Raw genomic sequence first — 13,882 nt, 5'->3', positions numbered from 1 at the left:
CAGTATGAGTATTTCTGAAATTCCTTTTTTTGGAACATAGACTGGGTCACCTCTGAATGAGCTATAACTCTTTTAGAAGGCAGAATGAGTCTCTCTCCACCCCCTCAAGAAGGTGCAGGGGTGAGACTGAGAAGGATGAAGAGATCTAGTTCCTGGTAAAAATAGAATACTCCCAGTTGGTTATAGGCGAAGGCAGCTGTGTTGATTATTCTTCATTTGCACCTTCCTCCTTTCCCCCAAATCCATTCTCGTTCCCTTTCTTCTTTACTTTGTACTCCAGGAGGGCCCAGCCTGATCTCTTGCCATCTAGTTTCTACTTGGGTTCTGCCAACGAGGGGTGGGCAGGATGGGAGAGTGGGAGGAGAAATGGGCCATGGTGTTTCCTCCTCTGCCCACTCTCTGCACTGGCCCTGCTGCTGTGGTGGTGGCGGCATCTCTCCATGATTCCACCAGCTGCTGGAAACCCTCCTCTGTGCTTCTAGCTCTTGCTGGGTTCTGGAAGGGCTCACCCCCTTCTCTCCCCTGGTCCTTTCAGGCTTTGGGGAGGTGATGGCTTTCCCAGCAATAAAGAACTAGTTTCCTGCAATGAAAGACAAAACCTAAGCAATATATGATGGACTTAATAAAGAAGCTAAATATTCTGCACAAGTGGCTACATTTCCTTCCAAAAGTAGCTTCAAGTTAAGTAATTTTAAGAACTGATTCACTTTCCTTTATATTAAGCTATATGGGGAAACTGCGTACAGGGAAGGGACCGTGGAGTAGATGGTATGATTGTTCAGTATCTTCACTGTGTCTCCCTGAGGAGGACGATCCCCTGCCCTATGACATGTGACTGTCTCTGGACAATGAAATGGGAGCAGAAGGGATAGTGCCTCTAACTCATCTTGTGAGTCTCTCATTTTTCTTTTTCCTTTGCCGTGAGACCAGAATTGTCCTGAGAGCTGAGTTTGTTACCGAGTTCAAGCTCATACTACTTATCGTATGATAGGCCGATAAATCAAGAGACGAGTTGTTGGGGCAAGGCATAGTGACTTTATTCAGAAAGCCAGTGAACCAAGGTGGTGGACTTGTGTGCCCAAGAACCATCTTGCCCGAATTAGCGGAGGGAGTAAAGTCAAACTTTTCCCGGTTCCAGTCAGCCTCCAGAGGGGACATATTAATTTCTTCCTCCCTGCAGTCATTCACAGGTGGGACGGTTCAGGATGTTTCCTGTGAGCTAAACAAAAGAATTTTAGCTTAACACTCATTACCTGGGAGGCAGGGTTCCCAGAGATGGGCCATTATGTATCGTTTAAGCTTATAGGCAACATCCCTTTAGTGATCAACTTGTAATAGAATACAAAGATTCTTCCCTATTACAATTCCCCACTGTCAATATCCATCCCACAATCTTGTGGGAAAAGGGACAAGTGTTCTGGCTACTTCTGGAGGTGATGAATATTCCTTATAATCTTTGGTCAGTCCTTTTTTATCTACCACTATTTGAACCTGATGAAACCCCTTAACACTTTGTTGTCTAATTTGTACTTGAACTTGGGATTTGGGTTCCAGTTCCCAAGACATATACTCAATTCCTGTGCTAGTTATTTGAACAAAAGTAAACAAATTGGTTGACCCTTTTCCAGCTACAATGAAACTACCATCTACTTCAGTTGGATGGGCAGACCTGCTGGAGGCAAACACATGAACAGAGGTTGGTAGAGTGTCCAAAGTTTTAACGTAATTGGCAACTGCTAGGTCTTTTAAGGTATTTACAGATTCTCTCACCTGGGCAGACACCTGGAGTGGCCTACCATACCATACTTCAAAGGGGGTTTAATTTAAGCCTGCTTCTGGGAGCCACTGATCTGTAGCGGGCCAACTGGCAAGGCCTTATCCCAAGTTAAATTAGTATTCATTTTCTTGGTTTTTCCTGTTGATTGCAGCCTCCAGGATGAATGTAGTTCCAATGCCTTAATCCAAATCAGGGGATAATTTTCTTAAGGAGGGTTTTAACTAATTAGAAGCTACTGATTTTAAAAACTAAAAACGTAGAACTTCCACATACAAAACAAATGGTTCACAAAACTTTCTCCTCTCCTTCTGAAGGTTTTATGATGCAGTTATCATTAACCAGTCTTACTATAACTTAAATGGCCAATTGGGACAATTGAGACAAACGGTTCTGACACCATTCTTCCGCTGATTAAGACTGGGGTGGCAGGTATTGGGGATAACATTCATTTAGCCTTCTGAACTTTCTGGGCAGACTTGGTGACCTTGCCAGTTCCCACTGCCCTTCTTGTCCACTGCTTTGATGACACCCGCAACAACCATCTGTCATGTCATGAACAGCAAAATGGCCCAGAGGAGGACAGTCAGAGAAGCTCAACACACATGGGCTTACCAGGAACCATATCAATGGTCGCAACCATCACCAGATTTCAGGAATATGGAGCCATCTTCCAGCTCTTTCCCAGAATGATGATCAATCTTCTCCTTCATCCCAGCAGACTTGCAAGCAATGTGAGCTGTGTGACAATCCAGCAGGTGCATATCCAGTACTGACTTGGCCTGGATGGTCCAAGGTGATCCCTTGAGCTGCAAAGCCAGCTGCTTCCATTGGCGGGTCATTTTTGCTGTCACCAGCTGCATTGCCACGACGAACATTTTTGACAGACACATTCTTGACCTTGAAGCCCACATTGTTCCCAGGAAGGGCTTTACTCAAAGCTTCATAGTGCATTTCAACAGACTTTACTTCAGTTGTAATGTTGACTGGAGCAAAGGTGACCACCATGCCAGAACTGTTTCCACTGGACCCGCATGGACAGTACCAATACCACCAATTTTGTATATGTCCTGGAGGGACAGATGCAAGGAATACACTGGCTGGTATCTTGACAAGTCAGTCTATGGGAGAAGTGATCCTCTTGCCTCAAAGGATATTGCTTTAGATTAGGTGTCCTGATATCCCTTCTTAATGGGATTAGTATTGGCCATGTGTTACTGGCCTTTGCTGGGGTGCTGTGAGCACACACTTCTGGTCTAACTTTTCGTAGACTTCAAGGGGTAGGGTGTGGGGGGAGGCTCTGTCTCCTTTCCTGGGATTTTTATTTTTTGCCAAATTTCTTGAGTTCTTTTTAAACTTTTTCTTTGGTTCCCCTTTTCAAAGGCCTGCCAAGATGCACTAAGTATTGCTCTAATTCCAGCATTCCTCCCTCACTGGGATCTCAGTTTGGTTCGTCTGTGGGTACTGCCAAGTGGGCTTCAGGTGTAGAGGATTATCCCTATAAAGGAGGGTGGTGATCTTTCCAATTAATATATAAACCCAGCTGGCTAGTTATTTGCATTTAGCCCCCTATGTGAGATAACAGCAATTGAAATTGTCCTGCCCTGGGAGTGGCTCCTGGCCCAAACGGAGTGCCCTTTTGGTTCTTAGATGGTGATACCAGACCAAGTCCCTGTGGCCCAGAAACTAACAGGATTTTCTAATTGACCCCAGAAGAAGGGAAAGTCCTGAGCCCCAGGGTCAGGAATTGGGGCTAGAAAAGAATGGAAGGTGGAAAAGAATGGAAGGTGGAGGAAGGGGTGGATATATTGGCATAATAGCCAGTGCAGCTGGGATACCTAGCTCAGCTGGAAGGAGTTAAGGTTTGAAGCAACATATCCTCACTCTCATTCCCTTGCTTTTCTTGTTTTCCCTGATGTAAGAGCACAAGTGCTTGCACATAAAGGATTTCATCATTCTCTGCTTCTTCACAAAATAGCTATAGTCATTCAAAAGCCACTGTAAAGCTATAACTAGCAATTGATTATCCCTAACCATTTTGCTTCAGTATCAACCAACTGGGATTACAATGCAATTGAAAAGAAACTTGGTTACTGCTGTGACAAACAACTTAAGATAATTACTAATATTATGACTGATATCATCTACCAGGATACACCAGAATTTTAGGAGTTCCATATAATGTCCAGAATATGTACAATAATGTTTACCCACATGATACAGTCCAAAGAGTTTTATCACAACTTATTTGACAGTGCTTCCCAATTCAACATACTGAGTAAGCCCAATTAGTTGAGTATTCCTCTCTCTGAGATGGAGAGAAAACAAATAGTTTGAGGTGTTCCAGGGATCCTTTGGAAAACTTCAAAGTTAGCTAGAGGTCAAACGAACCTCACCCAGAATTTGATTTGGGGGAAGTTTATCAAAATATCAAAAAGTTTTAACCAGTGATAATAAGATCTCAATGGCAAATACAGATCGCTTAAACAAATAACTCACAATTACTAAAAGCAGTTCAATATTTTAAGAAAACTTTGTCCTCTTAGGAAACCGATTCAGGTTTTGTACCACTTTACATTTAACATTCATTTTCTTAATTAAGTTCAGTTCTTATCTTAGCCAATACTGATCATGTCACCTTTTTCCCTTTAACGAAAGGGATTTTCATTCCTCATACCTTCTGTGCTGAAAAACACACATCCTACATCTTTGCATACTGAAATGTTTCCCTTGTGATTCTTAACCTTAAAACCTTAATCTCTAGTGAAAACCAAGAAGTAATTGTAAACTGTTTGTCATATCAGCATTTCCTGATTGACAAACTTATGCTTTAGTCTTCCTCTCCTAAGAAGGCAAAAGTAGGTAAACTTAGACCTGGCCAGCAATTAATATTCTATCCTATTTGAAATGACCCAGATAGTCAACAAATTCTCTGCATTTAACTTAGTTTAGTTTCAAGTTACGAAAATCTGGAAACACTGTTTTATATATACATTCTCAAAGCATAATTATTCCTATGGAGTTTACCTAAAACTCTTACCTCATTTACCTCTGTTTTATTTACTTAAAAGCTTTGTCGAATTGTTATTTTTCTTGCTGACAAACTTTGTAACAGGAATAACGTCTTATTTGATTTCTAGTAAACCTAGGGACAATAGAAGTACTATAATTAATGTTGATGAGTCTAAAGACATGTCTGTATTAATCAAAGCAACAAGATTAAGTTAACTTTAATACCAGATATTAATTCAATACTGAATATTTCCTAGATCACATGAACCTGAAATTCATTCTGGCCAGTTTCTTTTATATTTGAGTATTTATATAAGCACTTAATTTCCTTTAAGCCAATTAAATAGTTCTTTTACAAGTTAGTTTCGGCAATGCCACACATCTATAACAAGTACAAACACAAACAGAGACCTCATAATTCTCATTCCAAAATTTCAGCCATGAATCAGGTACAGCAATATAAAACCCAACAGTTACAGAAGAGGTTGGATTCAAATTGCATTTCTGGCAGGTGGGACAAATCAAGGTCACCTGTCTAGATGACTAAACCCTTTTTACTAATATTTATGGAAAAGACACTTCTATTTGTAGCTTTTGGTGATTTTAGGAACCAAGTGGAAACTTTCTCTCCTTCCTGGGAATGTCCCACTCTTGGACAAGAACAGACAGCTTTTTTTTTCCTGTTCCTTTCTTCCATTTGACATCAGTAAAAGTTTTAAATATCACAGAACTGATTTGGCTGTAAATGGAGAAACAGTACCAAACAAAATGAAAGAAAAAACCCAAAGGACAAACAGAAAATTCTAAACGAACCCTCAAGTTGGGTCTTGGGGGTTTTACATATACCAATGACACAGGAGACCATAAATAACGTAATTAACACAGCAAGGGTAGCAGTACATGGTGCATGGGGTTCCGAGATAACCCTGCTAAACCCCTTGTGGAGATCCTAACAAATACTGTGGCCACACGTTGTTACAATAAAATATCATCTTTCTCTCACCCATGGGTTCACAGCTGTAATCAGATCACTTATCCAAAATGCGCCTCACAGGACTTTAGGGATAGCTGAAATAGTCCCCATTTTTAGAGACCAATTCAAGACAAAACACAAACTTCACATCCAAAGAAACAAATGAACTAGTACACACATCGGGTAAAAGTCTAACAACTCTTTCCTCTCTCCAACAGGGTACCCCACTCAAATGCAAAACAAATTGGCTTATTCCAGAGAAAAAGCCCCAAATGGAGAGGAGTAAAGTTTCCAGTGGTACACACTGGAGCGACTTACCCTACCGTACAGAGCTCGTCAGCTTCCAAATGTTGATTCCTTGCTCCTACAGCCAAGCGCGGGAGCAGCCAGTGCTGCTTTGGGGAATTTTGAAGGGAAGATCCTTAAGACAAGTGGTCCTGGCCCTCACCTGAACATTTCCCAACCGGGGTGGGCAGCCACGAGCAGCAAGGCTCCTGGCTGGCTGTGCCTAAACTTGTTATCAAGTCCAAGCTCAAACTGCTCGCTGCATGACAGGCCAATAAATCAAGAGAGGAGTCGTTGGGCCAAGGAATAATGGCTTTATTCAGAAAGCCAGCAAGCTGAGAAGACGGTAGACTCGTCCCCCAAAACACCGTCTTGCCTGAGTTAGAACTCAGGCTTCATTTATACTAAAAGCGGAGGAAGTGACGTCAAACATTTCCTTGTTCCGGTCAGCCTCAGGAGGGGCGGTGTTAATTTCTTCCTCACTGCAGTCATTCACAGGTGGAACTGGTCAGGATGTTTTCTGAGAACTAAACAAGGGTATTTTAGCTTAATGCTCATTACCTGGGAGGCAGGGTTCCCAGAAATGAGCTCTTATGTATCATTTAAGCTTATAGGGAATATCTCTTTACTGATTAACTTGTAATAGAATAAAAAGTTTCTTCCCTCTTACAGGTTGATCTTCAGCTTGGGTCCCAGAAGGAGGAAGATGTGGAACAAGGCTGAGCTGACCTGAGACGGCATGTTATATGAGCAAGAAATAACCCTTTGTTATTGTGAACCACTGAGATTTTATGTTGTTACCATAGCATAGCTTGGCTTAAGCTGGTTGATAACAAAAGACACTTCCCTTGTGTAATTTTTAAAAAGAGGATCTTTTTAAAGGTCCTGCAATATATTGTGGCCCTTTCCCACAAGTGGCAAAGGCAGGTATATCTATATACAGTTGACCCTTGAATAACATGGGGATAGGGGTCCAATCCCTGTGCAGTCAAATATCTGCATATAACTTTTAACTCCCTAAAAACTTAACTACTATTAGCCTACTGTTGACTGGAAGCCTTACCGTTAACATAACAATACAGTAAACTAGAGAAAAGAAAATATTATTAAGAAAATCATAAGAGAAAATACATTTACAGTATTGTACTGTATTTATTAATACCATAACTTTACATTGTCTGTTTACAGGATAACTCATCTGACAGTACCTACATCTATATCATCTTATATGATACAAACGCTGTAGATGTTATATGTACATGTTACTAACACCAAACATCAAAAATGAAAAGACAATGTGAAAGAGAAATTCATATTTATTTACAAGTATAATGAATCATGTTTTGATAATGAAGAAGCAGCAATATGATTACTTTACTGTAGTTGGTGTAATGTTTACAAGTGCTTCATGGTAGCCTAACCTATACACTAGTGAATGAATCATTAAAATGACATGTACACACTGCTATATTTAAAACGGATAACCAACAAGGACCTACTGTATAGCACAGGGAACTCTCCTCAGTGCTATGTGGCAGCCTGCATGGGAGGGGAGTTTGGGGGAGAATGGATACACGTATATGTATGACTGAGTCACTTTGCTGTGCACCTGAAATTATCACAACATTGTTAATCTCCTATACTCCAATATAAAATTAAAAGTTTAAAAAAAAGATTAAAAGGAAAATATAAGTTTAATGAGAAAACAAAAAAGAAATCGCAATAGAGAAATGGTAAGTAAAAAAAATGTTTATGGTATCCAATATTACAGTCAAATTCATAGTACAGTATTGGAAACATTGTTACATTTTTAAAAAACCCACACTTACCTGTGATGATAGGCTAGTAGGCAGTTTCTCCAATTATGAGAGAGGGAGAGGCATACTACATGGTAATGTAATTCTTTGAAAACAAAGTAAGAAAACTGAAACATTATTAATTTTATATTACTGTAAATATCACTCACCTTCTGCCTATGTAAGGATGGGCTACCCACTTCAGTACAAGTCTTACACATGATGTTCTACACGATGAATACTTAAGCAATGATGACGATGATGACACAAAAACTTCTCATACAATTCTTGCTGTGCAGTTTTTAGATTTTCACACGAAGACACACACACAAACACAACAGATAAATCTATTGACAGTAGGGCATGATGATTATTTACTATTCATCAAGGGGAAGTGGGTCATCATAAAGGTCTCCTCATCATCTTCACATTGAGTGGGCTGAGGGGACAGAGGCAGAAGAGGTGGAGGAGATAGAAGTGGAGGCTGGAGTGACAGGCACATTTGGTGTAACTTTATGGAAATACACTGTAATTTCTGTCTGACTTTTTTGCTTTTTCATTTCTCTAAAAATGTTTCTATATGGTATGCCAATCCTTTTAATTCCTCTGGTGTGAAGTCTGTTAGCTTTTGAATTTCTCCAAGATCTTAATCTTGAAAACCTTCACTCCCCAACTTTTTTTTTTTCCATATCCACAGTTTTTTCATGACATCCTTGATAGGATCTGTTGTAAATCCTGTGAAGTCACGCACAACATCTGGACACAGTCTTCTCCAGCAGGGATTTATTGTTTCAGGCTCCATGGCTTTCATGGCTTTTTCTATAACAACAATGGCATCTTGAACGGTGTAAACCTCCCAGAATTTCATGATGTTCTCCCTACTGGGGTTCTCTTCCATAGCATTGGCAATCATTTCCATAGAGCACTTCGATGCCTTGTGTTGCAATCATGAGGTTCTGGGTGACCAGGGGCATTGTCCAATATCCAAAGAACTTTAAAAGGCAGTCCCTTACTGGCAAGGAACTTCATGATTTCAGGGACAAAGCATTGAAGGAACCAATCCACAAAAAGGGTCCTTATTGTCCAGGTCTTCTTCTTGTACAGCCAAGAGACTGGCAGCTGGTGTTTATATTTTCCTGTCAAGGCTGGAGGGTTAACAGCTTTATAGATAAGGGCAGTCCTGATCATAAATCCCACTACATTTGCACAGAATAGTAGAGTTAGCCTATCCCTTTCTGCTTTAAATCCTGGTGCTTGTTTTTCTTCCTTCTAATAAATGGCCTTTGTGGAATTTTTCTTCCAGAACAGGGCACTTCCATCTGCATTAAAAACCTGTTCAGGCAGATTTCTTCTCTCCTCAGTGATTTTCTTAATGGCATCTGGGAACTCGTCTGCTGCCTCTTGGTCAGCAGAAGCTGCTTCTCCTCTTATCTTGATATTTTTTAAGCCACGCCTCTTTCTAAAATTAGAAACCATCCTTTGCTGGTATTAAATTCTCCAGCTTTAGATCCTTCACTTTCCTTTTGCTTTAAGTTATCATATAATGACTTCACTTTTTGTCGAATCACATTAGAGTCTACAGGTATTGCCTTTCTGATAGCAATCCTGCACACACATAAAAGCTGCACTTTCAATACTAGATTAAAAGGTGTTTTGCAAAAAGTGCAAAGTTTTCAAGCCTGCTGGAGTAGCTGCAGCAATGACGTCACGAATTTCCTTTTCTTTTTCTACAGTGGTCCTTATGCTGGATTTATTATCTTGAAATGGTGGGCAACCGCAGCTGCAGACCTCATTCTATGGTACCTATCAAGCCATTTAACACTTTCTTGTAGTGTCATGACTTTTCTCTGCTTCCTGGGAGAACTTCCAGCATCACTAGTGATACTTTGTATGGGTCCCGTGGTGTTATTCAAGGTCTATGGTATTGCACTAAACACGATGGAAAATACACAAGAACCTTGAGATCACTTTTTGCTGTGACATGCAATTTCCTGGAGAGATAAACTGCTCACATCATGATTAGCTGATTAGCATCCCACAGCATGGTGGACACTCGCTCATCACAATAGCAACAGGCGGTAGCTATGAGATTATATACGTTAGTACAGTATGTGCCATAGTTAATTTTATGCCATTATGATTTAATACCGTATCTTTACACTTGTTTAAATTTCCCTCTACTGGCACCATGTATGGTTTGTGTGCATAAGTTTTGATAAATTTTATCTTTTTTATAACATATTTGTGTATATTTTATGATAGTGAATGATAAAATAGATTAGTACCTACATATACTTTATGCGTTCATGATATACCTATCTTTTTTTTAATTTTTTTGATATTTCTAGGCTATGCGGTTTGTCTGCGAGTTTTTCAAATTGTTGCAGATCTCCAAAAATTTTGCCAATACACTTATTGAAAAAAAACTGCATACAAGTGGACCTGTGCAATTCAAACCCATGTTGTTCAAGGTTCAACTGTACTAACAAGAAAACTCAGGTACAAAGATATGCACATAGCCTAAAACCAGCACATGTGATAAAAATCAAAATTTTAATAGAGAGACCCCCCCCCCACCAGCAACACTACGGTGAGGCTGCCTGGATCATTTTTAAATTTTGATGAGTAGGTCTCTACAGAAATGGATACACATGGGGCCTGAGGGTTTGAGGTTGATAACTATGAAACTTGGTACTAACAGCATGGACTTAACACCACTTGTATTTTCACTAGGATTATTAATGTTTAAAAGTGATCAGGGGACTTCCCGGGTGGTCCAGTTGCTACGATGCTGCGCTCCCAATGCAGGGGGCCCAGGTTTGATCCCTGGTCAGGGAACCAGATCCCACATGCCACAACAAAGAGTTTGCATGCTGCATCTAAAGATCCCGCAAGCCGCTACTAAAGATCCTGCGTGCAGCAACGAAGATCCCTCATGCCGCAACTAAGACCCAGCGCAGCCTAATAAGTAAAATTAATTAATTAAATTTAAAAAATAAACAAAATAAAAGTGATCAGGTTACAAAGCTTTATTGGTGTGCTTCTAATACTAATTTTCTTTTAAGCCCTATTATTTTTACCTTGTGATTTTGCAGAATGCAAGGTTTTTTAGAAGTGCACATATAACGTTATATCTGAAATACCTGTATTATAGTAGGTAACTGCCAATTTTAAAACAAACTAACAAGACCCCCTAACTCCATCTCCACTCCCACTTTTTCCCCATTCAGTCATCCTGTACATATACATGGGGTCAAGAGGAAATATGGTCAATGGGAAGAGTGTGGTCTTCAGAATCAGACAGAACTGAATCTAATCCTTACTCTGATACTGACTTGCTATGTTAATTCAGGTGACATTATCTCCCTGAGCCTCAGTTTCCTCACCCATAAAATAGAGACAGTAGACAAGCTTTTCTGGAAACTGGCCACAGGAGAGGTAATCTCGGTGACCAAACTCAATAGCCAATAGCCAAGTGTCCATGAAGAGGCCTTTCCTGGGAACTGCACTTTCCAGTAGGGACCAGGCATCACCTCTGCAGATGCCCAGGGCCCTAAACCAGAACCTCCAGGAATAGGGTCAAGGCCAGAGAAGGTTCACCACAGATGACATGATTGGTTGTACACACTCCAGAGAGGGGGAGGGCTCCTTGAAGACAACCAACTTCCTTTGTTATGATTCCATGCCCAGTAAGCAACTGAGCACATGGTGCCCATAGGGTGAGAATGCCTGGGTCAGGTGGACAGAAGTCCATTCTACTTGACAACTGTAAATAGCAAATTGACACTCTGTGTTTATCCCAAATGTTAAAATTCACTGTACCTCAGCTTCCTCATTTGTAATACGGGCACAATAATAGGATTTATCTCATAGAGCTGTGGTGAGGATTATGAGATGTTCTATGGAAAGTGCTTGAAACAGTGGCTGGCTCAGAGCACCTGCTATCTAAGTGCTTGCTGTCAGTATTGTACATCAGGCTCTGTGAGTCTGGTTAATGTGACTCTGCCTTTGAAAGCCAATGCCCTGTCAGAGTACACAAAAGCAACTTAAGAACAAGACCCTGAACTGCGGCTAATTTACCAAGGTACATATTGCCTGGCAGGGAGCTCTCTGGGCAGCTAGAGTCCTTCTTTGGGTAATGATATGCATGCCTGACCTTGCCATATGCCTTAATATTTGAAAGTACAAGTGAGGATTGCATGAAAAACTGGCTTAACAAGTGTCTAGCAAACAATCTTCCCTCAGACAATGGCAGCCTCGGACTCTCTTCTCAAACACCGTTAAGACTTTGAACTGTCAGCTGGAAACCCTGAATTGGGAAGGAGGCTGTACTGGTGAGCTAATGTTGACTGTAAGAAAACCTACAATAATCTGATTCTCATTGAGCTTCTAGATTGAAATAAATTCAGCAGGAGAGTGTAGTGTCACCAACTGATAATGTGATTTGGACCCAAGTAAGAGAGACCTGAAATGGAGGACAGAAGGGTCAGCGCCACCCCCATTCCACTTGTGAAACTCCTCGTTTTCCTTCAAGATGCAGCCCACACATCACCTCCTCTTTGAAGCTTTCCCGAACCCCTCCGGCTGAGTTACTCCAGCCTCCCGCCACTGCGTTCTTGTGGCATCTTCTCCATTTCACATAATCATGTTTCCGTCTGTCACCTCCATTGGAATGTAGCTCCTCCCGAGTAGTGACTTCATAGTGACCTTTATATCCCCAGCAGCCAGCACTGTGCTTGGCACATAGTAGGTGCTCACAAAATATTTGTAGCTGAATGAATGCAGTTGGTCCCGATTTCCCTCGTTTTCTTGCCTAAGCCTGGAGCTAAGGTGGGTGAACCTTCAGAGCCCTTCCAGAGGCAGAGAGGTGAGCCAGGCCAGGATGGGGGGAGGTGGGTGCCTCCCTTCCACAGCTACCTCAAGAATATGTGTGTAGAACCTTGCACCAGGAGGGCTGGAAGGCACCCAAAGTATCTAGAGGACGAGGAGATGGCCTTGGGCAGGATACAGTGACACGAAACTTTATTCACTCAACAAACAGGTATCAGGTTTTGTGTCAACATGTGCTAGGCCATGAGTAAGATTCAGTTCCTATTCTCATGAATCTCACAGGCTTAGGCAGACACAGACTGTGGTTATGACAGTACCGTGGGACAGGTGCTGGGATGGGGGGAGCACAGGGCACCACGGGAAGAACATGGAGGAGAGGACCTTGAACATATGGCAGGAGAGGGTGGCAGAGCTGAGCGCTGACTGTGGGGCAAGCTGCTCGGGGAGGAGTCACCAGGTCTCTGACAGCTGGAGCGGGATGGAGGTGACGCTGCTTCCTCCCCTCTCTCAGGAGGGGCGCTATTTGGGGTGTAACTGGCAGGGGCCTCCCCAGCATCTTCCTTGAAGCATATGCCTGACTCCCAGGCACTCGGAATGTTCTTCCACAAACAGACAGGCTCTGTCCCGCCCCCGGCAATCACTAGCGACACTGCCTGACCCTATAGTGGCCACAGTCGATGGGACCCACAGGATCTGACCCTCTATTCCTCTCGCTCGACTCTGTCACCTCACCTCACCTCTCCTAGGAAGCCCAAGAGGCCCACGGTTGGTCAACATAAGCCCACGAGACATAAGCTCTACCTTGGTATGAATAAAACCCACCTTAATGGACTTGAGGACACAGGGAGGGGGGAGGGTAAGCTGGGACAAAGTGAGAGAGTGGCATGGACATATATACACTACCAAACGTAAAATAGATAGCTAGTGGGAAGCAGCCGCATAGCACAGGGAGATCAGCTCGGTGCTTTGCGACCACCTAGAGGGGTGGGATAGGGAGGGTGGGAGGGAGGGAGACGCAAGAGGGAAGAGATATGGGAACATATGTATATGTATAGCTGATTCACTTTGTTATAAAGCAGAAACTAACACACCATTGTAAAGCAATTATACTCCAATAAAGATGTTAAAAAAATAAAACCCACCTTAAAAAAGAAATAAGAATCTCCACTGACAATTGTATTACTACTGACGGCATTTTTTATTGAAGCAAAG

At 41.8% G+C, this 13,882-nt stretch overlaps 1 pseudogene; it reads right to left on the bottom strand.

Moving 5' to 3' along the window:
* Window positions 1–2,222: 2,222 nt before the first annotated feature.
* LOC132515423 (elongation factor 1-alpha 1-like) lies at window positions 2,223–6,785 on the bottom strand (annotated as a pseudogene).
* Between the last annotated feature and the right edge of the window lie 7,097 nt (window positions 6,786–13,882).

Source organism: Lagenorhynchus albirostris, chromosome 2 (genome assembly GCF_949774975.1).
Source record: "Lagenorhynchus albirostris chromosome 2, mLagAlb1.1, whole genome shotgun sequence".
NCBI classification, from domain to species: Eukaryota; Metazoa; Chordata; class Mammalia; order Artiodactyla; family Delphinidae; genus Lagenorhynchus; species Lagenorhynchus albirostris.
This window is presented reverse-complemented; position numbering and strand designations above follow the sequence as displayed.